We start from the raw sequence: 10,907 nt of genomic DNA on the forward strand, positions 1-10,907 counted from the left end.
GAGTTGGTCTGGGTTGGTTTGATACAGGTGTATCTGTCTAACGCACTTCTCAAAGTTCACCTTGTCACAACTCCACACCCGCTTTGTTCAGAACTAGATCAAAGCCTGCTTTGAGGTTGATGTTTTGGACTTGACCCCAATGACCAAGCTTAAGATTTAGCTTTCTAAATCTCTTCGGATTCTCTTGCAGAAGCTTGCACATCACAGATGCTAGAAATAAAATCTTCTCCTATTTGACTATTGGCAGCATACAGATAGCTCCTTGAACAGCTGGAGGTAGGCACGATTCTCCCTCCTCTGGTCCTAATACCGGAATCTTGACCCCACTCAGTCGACCGAAAGGCAAAAACTACGTTTCTTCCAGACCAGTCGACGCAAGAGTGGACGGTTTAGACCGATGCGGTACCAGAGATTTCAGGGGGGTCGCCTGCCTGCCAGCTGCAAAGCTAAATACAAAAGCGAAGCAACTTCTATACAGACTTTAACGATAATCAAATAAGAAATATTTGTTTATGGTTTATTTTCAATAGGCTGCTAAAGCTACACAAGCTGCCCTGATCTGGGGCTCGGGCCGGGGTTTGTTCGTCAATGAATCAAGTCTGCCGCGATGGATGCGGTCATTAGCAGACGGAGATAATGATGTTGCGTAGTTGACCCGGAGATGCTCTCGTCTCATGCCCGGCTTGATGAGGAGGAGGAGGAGACTGAGAGAGCACTACCAAAGTGTGAGCGAGAGGCTCTCCGTTGTTTGGGGGACTCATTCTCTCTCTCTCCGTCTCTCTCTGACTCTCACACTCCTGGCTCATCTTCTTGCCAGCTAGCTGGCTAGCCTCGATTTATGAAAATGAGAAGTCTCGCTATGGATCGATGTGAAGGACTAGCAACAAGATGCTAATGGGGAGGGATGCTGGGGAGGGATGCTGGGAAAGATGCCAGCTTCATCTTCCATAGAGGATGAGGATATACACAGACAGATATATGTCAGGAATCAATAACACCTACTGATAACATCCAACATAAGGCGCGTCTTCATCATCTCGAGATTGCCAAATAGCCCGCTATTTCTGATATGGGAAATAATCCAAAGTCACAAATCGCGTCCTCACTATCTCAAGATCGACCACAAAACTTGAAACTCGAGATATTTTGCTCAGCGTTAGCGCGTATTGCGAATCTTCGGTCTAGTGAAGACGAACGGGACAAATAGCTGGATATTTTGTCAGATTAGTGGGATATTTTGCAAACTATCCCAAGATATCTTGGGATGACAATCCCGACCAAATATCCTTCTAATTGCTACTTCGGTCTGATGAAGACGCAAATTAGCTGGATAGTTTGCGATCGGGATAGTTCAAATAGCTGGATATTTGGCAATCTCGAGATAGTGAAGACAGGCCTATTGAGAAGGGAACTAAAACCCTTCAGACATACTGTACATTGATACATGAGTAAAGTAAGGGGCATGACATATGAAGGAGACATAAAGAATTGGAATAAACGGTAAAAGAATAAGATGCAATGCAATCATATGTAACTAAAATGGATGACCCAAAGCCCAGGAGGAAGGGGGTAGAGAGAGAGAGATAGCGAGAGAAAGAGAGAGTGAGAGAGAGAGAGACAGAGGGGGGGGGGGGGGGGGGAGAGAATACACCACTAGAGGGATATTCACTACGGAAGATAAGATGAGATAATTGGAGAACAGGCTAGAGGCCTTGATTGATATGAGCACTGACTTTAACTATAGGAACTCCATCACTCTAGTTCACCGATCAATGTATAATCCAGATACCTGGATGTGCATTGGGAATGAATACATGTCACTGACAAAATAATACTAGGCTAAGTATCATCTCTATAGTGTAAAGATACCTAAATGATAAATCTATCCACATTACAGGAGAGTCATAATATCCACAGCAGTATACAAATGCATCTCAAAGAAAACCTTAAGTCTTTTCCCCAGGGTTACTTCAAAGATTAGTGTGCTCCACCTACAAAATATGATGTCTCACGACAACAACAAAATCTGACAAGCATAATTTGAACCTATGTCCTACAGTATCTGGACAGTCATGTTATCACTAAGCTATTATTAATTAATAAATAGACCTTCCATTTTCATACTTACTCCTAAAGACCAATATAATGGATAGTTACAATTTTTGTTTGATTTTCGTAATTGTATACGTTGTGTAAGTTGTGGCTAAACCACATGCAGATTATGGATTGGGAATTCATTGAAAAGCATTATCTGCTCAATAACAGACAAAATAATACAGGGGAACCATGCAGGGACTAGGATGGCACGACTGCAATTTAAAAACTTTATCCCTCCAAGCAGACTCTCTCTCTCTCTCTCTCTCTCTTCCTCATTATCTCTCTCTCTCTCTCTTTCTCTCTCTCTCTCTCTCTCTCTCTCTCTCTCTTTCTCTCTTTCTTTCTCTCTCTCTCTCTCTCCTTTTCTCTCTCTTTCTCTTTCTATCTCTCTCTCTTAATCTCTCTCCCTCAGAAAACGAACAAGCAAGTCAGCAAAACAAGGGCACCGATCCAAAGAAAATAGTCACCGCTATACACCATGGCATGTAGCGTCACCTAAACAACATTCTTATCAGAATACAGATCGGATGAAAGGCGATTCCAGGTATGAAATGGTAATCATCAAACGGATGGATGTGATACACAAAAATAGAATATGCACGCAGGTTTTAAGAAAATGCTATAGTATGTCAACTAAATAAAAAATCTTAAAATTGAGTGTAGGAAAAGCTAAATGTGATGCCTGATGAATCTCATCTGCATAGCTGCAAAAGAATGTTACTTTTTCTCATGAGCGATTTATCTAAGTGTGAAATCACTCTGACTTTCATACAGACAATGCTTTCAGAGGATACAGACTATCCATTACATCAACCACATCATTATCATTTGAATTGGCTACTGTTTCTACCACATAGAAGCATCATGATTCATTTACATTAGAGTAAGAGGTCACATAATGGTTTGAATAAATGGGCCTCATGATTAGCTGCCTTTCATACCCTCATCCTAGCACTAGTAGCACATGGCAGGACTTTAATGAAATTTTGTTGAAGGCCAGACAAAATGTAATATTTAATCATAAATTAAATAAAATGTTGCTGAACTCATATTCTATACATATTTATTTCATCAAAGAAAATTCAAAGATATGTTTCATATCTTTAAGACCCGGGTATGTTTATAATCAGTGCGATCATAATTGCAGACTGTAGCCAGGATCACGACCTGAGCTGAGGTCATGATCGTCAGGTCTCATGAGGGAACCCTGGAACTCCAAGACTTCAGAACACTAGTCTAGCCTTTCAGACCTTCACTAACAAATACAGCAAAAACAGAATTATAATTATGAAACATTTTGGTCTGTAAAATGTGAACACATGTTATCTAAACATAATGTCATTGTCTCGTCTCTCAACAATTAATGATACTACTGATGCTTAAATTTGCATTTGTGACAAAATTGTTCTTTTGTCATGTTTGGCTATTATCAGACAGTACAGTCTGCAAGCTATACACCAAAACAAGTGCATGGGACTGGGACTGAAGGGGATCTAGAAAATTGGGTGCAGCTGATAACAAATTTGACAGTTACTCTTTCTAATGAACCTCATATTTCTTGAAGGTAATTGGTGCAGCGGCACATCACTTTTCTCCCCCTTTGAAGTCAGATGGGGTGTGAGAATTTACATTCCATGGAGGGGTTAGGATATCAAAGAATGAGAAAATATTTTGTGGCTGAAGGCAAGAATAACAAAACCTCAGCTGATTTATCTGTCTTCGTATTGATACCCTAGTTCTGTGAAGTACCGACTTTAAGACGGAATTAAGAGTGGTCTTTGTTCTTTGATACTGGACCAGTTATTCCAAGAAATCTTGATGTTTAACAACCTTATTTTATCATTCCCTAAAGATATATTTGAGACGATTGGAATAAATCAACGTTGTAATCACAATGGAAAGCAATTTATCTCAATTAAACCACAAAATTAATATTAAAGTCTATATCTATGCTTGACTGATTACAAATTAGCAGTAGAGACTAAACGATAATCAAAACCAAAATTATTTTTAATGTTCATTCAATAAATCTGCAATAGCAACGATGGTATACTTATATTTTTCTTTTATTACAACACAAATCAAATGGGTAAGCAATATGTAATAGAGTACAAGCTAATGATTTACACCGAGTGTTAAGTCTGATATGAGTAGTAAGAGCCTACGTTGTCATTAATTGATACAAATCAACCTCCTGTAAAGGTAGACGATTGGAATAAGAACTAGATGTCATTAGGCCTATCCTCATCAGCTCAAGTTTTCAAATAACCCGCTATTCACAGACTTGGGATATTATCCCGAAGCTCGAAATTGCGCCCTCACCAGACCGATACGCTCATCACCAACAAGCTTGGACGGGCGCAAATTAGCCCGCTATTTCCCTGATAGCAGGATATTTTGGCAACAAGACCAAGATTTCTCGGGATATTTTCTCGACCAAATATCCCGCCAGTTGCAACTGCGCGCTGATGAAGATGCAAATTAACTGGTTAAGTTGCGATCAGGATAGTCAGAATAGCGGGTTATTGGGCAAAATTGAGCTGATGAAAACAGTCATAAAGACAGTCCTCAGACTTATCATTTGTTTTATCTCAAGTTCTCAAGTGATACATGAAACAATTTCTCTTCTCTTGCCTATTAGTATCCCGCACAGTCCCACACAGCTAGAGATACTGTAGCCCGAGCGTCGTAGAAAGACGACTGAATAAATACACTCCATGATGACTTTATCCGACTATAAACCGACACAGCATGGCAGCTACATTTAGGTTGTTGTTTCAGGGAGAACGTAAAAGCTCCGAGACTGATTTCCAAAGCGCTTTCTGCAAATCTAATAGAAAAGACTGGGGTTGTTTTTCAGACACTGCAGGAATCTGAGAATAATTGTGGGAATTTTCCAGGTTTTGTTGAGACTCCAGGTACTCGTGGAAAGCAAATCAATGTGTGCAACAACAAAAAAGGAGTTTTGGTTTAGTTGTTGTTGATCAAGTTTCATGGTTTTTTGAAAAGTTTCTCATACCATCTACTAAGCCTATAATTGACTAATTTAGATTATTATTTTAAAACAAAGTAATTATTTTGATTTCTATCCTACTATATGCAAAGAGTTTGTGAAAGATTTGGAACGAATACCCTTCTGAATCAAGAAAAAATATCATTGTTAATCTGAGTTGCAAACCATATTTTAATTGAAAATTCTCATACAAAAAGGCACCAGCAAACTATTCATAAACATTATGAAAACTTACAAAAACACACAGACTAAAATGAACCATTGATATACAGGGACAAGCATCTGAAAGTATATATAGTCAGCTGAAAGCCATAAGGACGTTAACTCACATCATTGAAAACAGAGTGAACATGATCTGAAATAACCCCTCCCTCAATTGAATTACGTCCAAACTCGTGGACTATGCCAACAAGTATGCCAGTCAATGTCCATTTAAAATACGAGCAAAGGTAATGAGTTGGAATGGGGGACTCGTGGCACTAATTTCCATCCACATCCTGATTGCGTTACACCCCCCTCAAGAAACGTTTTCTGGAAAACAAACTTAAGATACAGCAGGGAGAGTTAGCTTGGGACTTTCAGAGTAAACCCATTATCTTCCCTTTTTATTTGATGCATTGTCTTTCTCCAACGGAAACCTTTGTCTTGATTTTGAATTTAAAAAAAAAAATCATGTTCATTTTAAAAATATACAAAATAAAAACGACACTTCACCATCTACTCCAGATCAAGAAAATAAACAAAAATCTTACAATCTTAAAAGAGAGAAATAACGTACATGCACTTCTGGTTTAAGATCATGGATTATTAGTTATCTTTGAAACCCAACACATGTATACAAAAAACAGAAGAATTGCTGATTTCTTACAAATCTGGACCTGTAGGCTTTACAATATTCTTATAACTACAAGAGCAATACAAGGTTTCAAGGTTCTCTTTGATTTTTATACACTTCATGCCTTCTCAATCCACCATACACAAACTCTGCCTATACCCCCAGTGAGCACTTGACCTGGATAACTCCAAAACCAAATCAGTAAAAAGAAGAAAAAAAAAAATATGACAGACCTCATTCCCAAACTCGTTGAAATCTATTTCCCAGAATGCCTTGCAAGACGTTTCACTTTCCATCACATCATTTGCGAGGGTCTGCGATTCAAAAGTCATTGCGGCATGTTTACATCATCATCGTCCTGATGAAGTTTATTTCAAATGTTGCCCAATGATATCTGTATCCCGAGGATTAAAAAGCTCTTCTGTTAATTGAAACTGTTCTCCGTACATTCCATGTGATGTAAACTGCTATACTCTACGTTCCTTGTATCCTGAAGAGTTGTCACGTCGATGAGCATGCCTTCTTTGACATTAATTCCTTGTTGATGATCAAAATGCTTTTCTAAGGCTACCATCCCAAATGTCATCACTGGAAATAATCCCTCGTGGTCTGTTCATAAATATTTGCTGGTATTCCCTTGGCTTTTAAATGTCAAAACTGACGATACTTAAGCCTACCACTTAATATGCATGAACACATTTCTTTGTATTTTGTTTTAATAGCTCTAAATGGAAATGCAACTTGAGGTTTTGGGAATTCTTGCAATTGCACAAGCTCAGATAAGAGAAGACATAACCATAGACAGGACCAGAAGTACCAGTCTAATTACCTGAATTCTCTGTAGCATAAAAGTCTGGTTTCAACTTTGAGCACTTTCTGTAGCCACCCCCCAGTTGTGGAATAGCCTCCCGTCCTACATCCAAAATGCTCCTTCTATACACACTTTCAAAGTAATGTTAAAAACCCATTTGTTCAAATCCATATCACCAATTTCTGTTTTCTCTTAACATGTCACAATAAATAAATAGATGTCGTTCTACTATTAACTATGAAATAAGTCCATCTTTAGCATAATATAAGTTAGATTAAGTTGATTTATTATTTATCTGTAACATACTGTAATTTTTTAAAATTTGTTATATTTTTATTTTTGTTAAATAATATCGTGTAATCGTGGTGCTGCCGTCCCGGCTTTTATTTCATGTAAGGACAGAGCTTTACTTAATGGCTACTGGGACAACAGCACCACTGCACCTAGAAACAATGTGGCACATTATAAATGTGATCTACTATTATTATTTTTTTATCATTATTTGAGATCGAGGACATTTTCTCAAAAACCCTTGCCACAATGAATCTTTTGAATTCAGAAACAAAAATACAAGAACAAATTTTTTCTGTGTACAGAACTGTTCTAATAAAATTACCGGTATGTTACCGTATTTCTTTTTTTGAGATCTGATTTTTTTTTCCAAGCCAACTGGAATATATATCACCTTCAGTTTAGTAAGAAATGTATAGACATTACATTTCAATTCAAAGTATTGCATGCTTCTGTAGATTTTCAAGCTTTTTGTTTGTGCCTCATTTTGTTTACCTCACGATGTAGCGTACTGTATACATGCCAAGACATGAAAGGGAGTCTTACATGGTCCCCTGAATCTATTTAATTTCTTCTTCTTTTTAATCTTTTTCAATCACAACATTGCAAGTAAAGTCTATTAAATCACATAAATCTTGGCTCAAGAGAATTTCCTCTCCTTGTAATTTGGTATCATTCCTGAGTTTCCATTCAGCAATATTCAATGAAATCTGGGTAGATATAAATGGATTCTGAAGGATTAAAAAGCTGCTGAAGGTAGAGGCCCGATTTTTCAAAGGATTTTGGTTCCTTTCCAAACTATAACATCATAGAGTCCTTAAAGGGATAGTTGAGTTCTTGTTTCAGACAGCAAATGCCTTCAAAGTGTATGGTTATTGCTCTTATTCTTATTTATGACATTTCTAGTGCCCTTTTAGGACCATACTCAACATTCCCTTTAATCTCTGAAGACACTTTTAATGCTTCAAACTACAAAAGAAATGGAGCATGAGCACAGCCTTAATCTAATACCTATTAAAGAGTGATTGAAAATGTTGTTGTGGTTGGACTATATCATGGAGTAACTTATTTTGGTTCAATATACAGAAATAGTGCATAAAGTTCCGGTCGGGAGTCTGAACAAATTTTGTGGCTTCACTGTGGATTGGTTAGGCACTGATTGCTAGCAATTATGGTAGAAATGCATGAGAGATATGGTATACTTCTGGGGCTTTAGTTTTCTTTGATGCTATATATATATATGCTATGATCGATGGTGAAATAGAGGACATGACTATGGGGAGGAAAGACAGAAACTATACTCCAAATCGGCAACACCATGTTTCATAAGCGAGTTGCTCACTTGCTATGAGCTTCAAGTCAGAAGTTCACATTTTGAAATAAAATTACCTGAAATGGTAATTTCATATAATTATAAATATACATGTATGAGTATTCACACCTTAACAAATAGTGTTTTTCTGACAGTTCAGGGAATGAAGGATTTTGGGGGTAAAATAGCTAGTTCTATACAATACTCAAATAGTTATCATGTGGTATAAAACCCATAATAATAATAATAATAATGATAATAATAATAATAATGACAGTGGAGGCTTGTGGAGGCTTATACAGTGCTCATGTCTGGCACACATCAACTATGTAACAGCACTGAAGATAAAATATTACAGGGGGTAGCTTGATGAAGGAAAGTTGATACGGATCCAAACGATTGGAACAAAGAGGAAGTTGCACATGGTGCAGGCGTCACAGACAGCACTCTCCAAAATATGAATTTATATGAAACATATGGCAGACAGCTGGGACCTCCTGGTGTCATTCACATGGTTATAATGACCCAGTTCACAATAGGTTAGGTTTGGGAGAGGTGAACATTAATTTGTGAGCTTTTCCATTCTTTCTGTGTTTAATTTGGAAGATTATCCTAGAATAGAAATATCCCTTGCAAGGAGTTGCTCTTCAAATTTATGCCTATATTTTCAAAATAGGACAGAAAATAGTTGAAATATTTGGACCCCACTCTCACAGAAGGAGAAAAACATAGAAAGACAATGGGAAAAAAAGATAAATAATACAGAAATGAAGCAGAGAGAGAGAGAGAGAGAGAGAGATAGAGACAGAGACAGAGGATGGCAGGGGGAGGCAACAAACAACAAAAGGAGGCTCACAAATAAATTCATAAACTTACCAATATTTTATGTCACATTCCTACATATACAATCACACTTTTCAAACACCCTTCCGCAAGTGAATGAAATACTTTCCAGATCTTAAATTCTTCCTTGAAATGTCCAAGACCAACAATCCTTCTCTACCCATCCTTCCCTGTCAACCAACTATGTTCCTTTATGATAAGAGCTAACAGGGGTGCAGAGAGAGGGCCTGCCAGCACCTCATGTAATGACAGGTGATCTAGCTAGCATACCGATACACATAATTTTTTTTTTTTTTTTTTTTGGGGGGGGGGGGTGGTAGGAATCCTTTGTTATTATATAAGTCTGGTTTCTTTTGTTGTCTAGAGCTTCAGCTGTCGTGCTCTGGAATGGTATTGTTCACTCTTGTATACTCAGCAGCAGCTATTCCACACCATTAGCCTTTGAAAAGTACCAATGATACCCTAATGGTCCTTGAATGCTCAATTATAGTAGCACCCTGGTTCATCTACTGTTCTGTACATCTGTCTCTGTAAAGTTATTGTTATTATAAACATAGGACACACAACTGATTGAATTACATTCTACGTGCTCATCTCATCAGTGTTGTTTTATAATATGCAATTGCAATTTAACATGCTGTACTTCAAAGATTTGGAGAGTTTGGTATGCTTTCTGTGAGAGTTCAATGACCTGTTTAGATTGTTTTTGTGTGATTGATTGATTGGAGGTAAGTTTGAGCTTTGTCTCAAGAAATACCTTCCTGGTCATCCTGAAGGAATTAGATGAGAAATGATGATTACTCAGGTCAGACCACTTTCCACAGTATGAAAAAACAAAAACTTGTGATATACCTTCAATGTTAAATCTGAAATACATGGCCCTACCTATCAAGAAGTGCCTCAAAAAAGTAAAAAAATCTTTGAGTGACCGGTTTCACAACAGTTATGAAAACCGTTAGGAAAACGCAAAATTTGATTTCAATTTCCAATCATAAATATCTTGATAATCAGACAGGCGATGGGCTTGTAAAAGTCATGGGGTTCCTGACTGACACAAAGGTTTATAATTATCATTGCAGCATGAGCTAAATCCAAGATTTTGTTTCAGAATCTGAGACACAGTTACCCAATCCCTGTAATATCTTATTAAAATTGCTCATGACGTTATATTTCTGCATATGACAATAACAAGCATGTGCATTTTAATGCATGAAGCTTGATTTGAACACAAAAGTTTCACCATTTGCATTATTCAAAAGACAACAGGGCAAGATCAATATTTTTAGATTTTCAGGCGATCCAGCCCTTCTCGCTCCAGTAGACACCAGCTGCCTTGCAGGAGAGATAAATGAATGGCTTTGATGAAAGGACATTGATTTTTAAATCTGGGATTCAAACTGAGCCTGTTTGATCATTTAAGCACTAACAGAGGTAGCGAAATATCCTTTGTTTAGAAAACATATTTATAGCTTTAAAAATGTTTACAAGAAGGCAAAATAAATTTCAGTTATTTAAAACCAGCAACAATTTATTCTATATGATTCTAGTAGTATAAGGAAAGGGCAACTCCAAGAGATTATTCAGGGATGATTAAAAGGAGAAAAAAAATAATGCTGTCGCCATGGTACTTGTCTTCAGTAAACAGAAGTGATTAGATTAGAACATATAATATGCAAAGAGCCCAGTTTGCACTATGAACATGACT

This window comes from Strongylocentrotus purpuratus, unplaced genomic scaffold (genome assembly GCF_000002235.5).
Source record: "Strongylocentrotus purpuratus isolate Spur 01 unplaced genomic scaffold, Spur_5.0 spur5_scaffold_6, whole genome shotgun sequence".
NCBI classification, from domain to species: domain Eukaryota; kingdom Metazoa; phylum Echinodermata; class Echinoidea; order Camarodonta; family Strongylocentrotidae; genus Strongylocentrotus; species Strongylocentrotus purpuratus.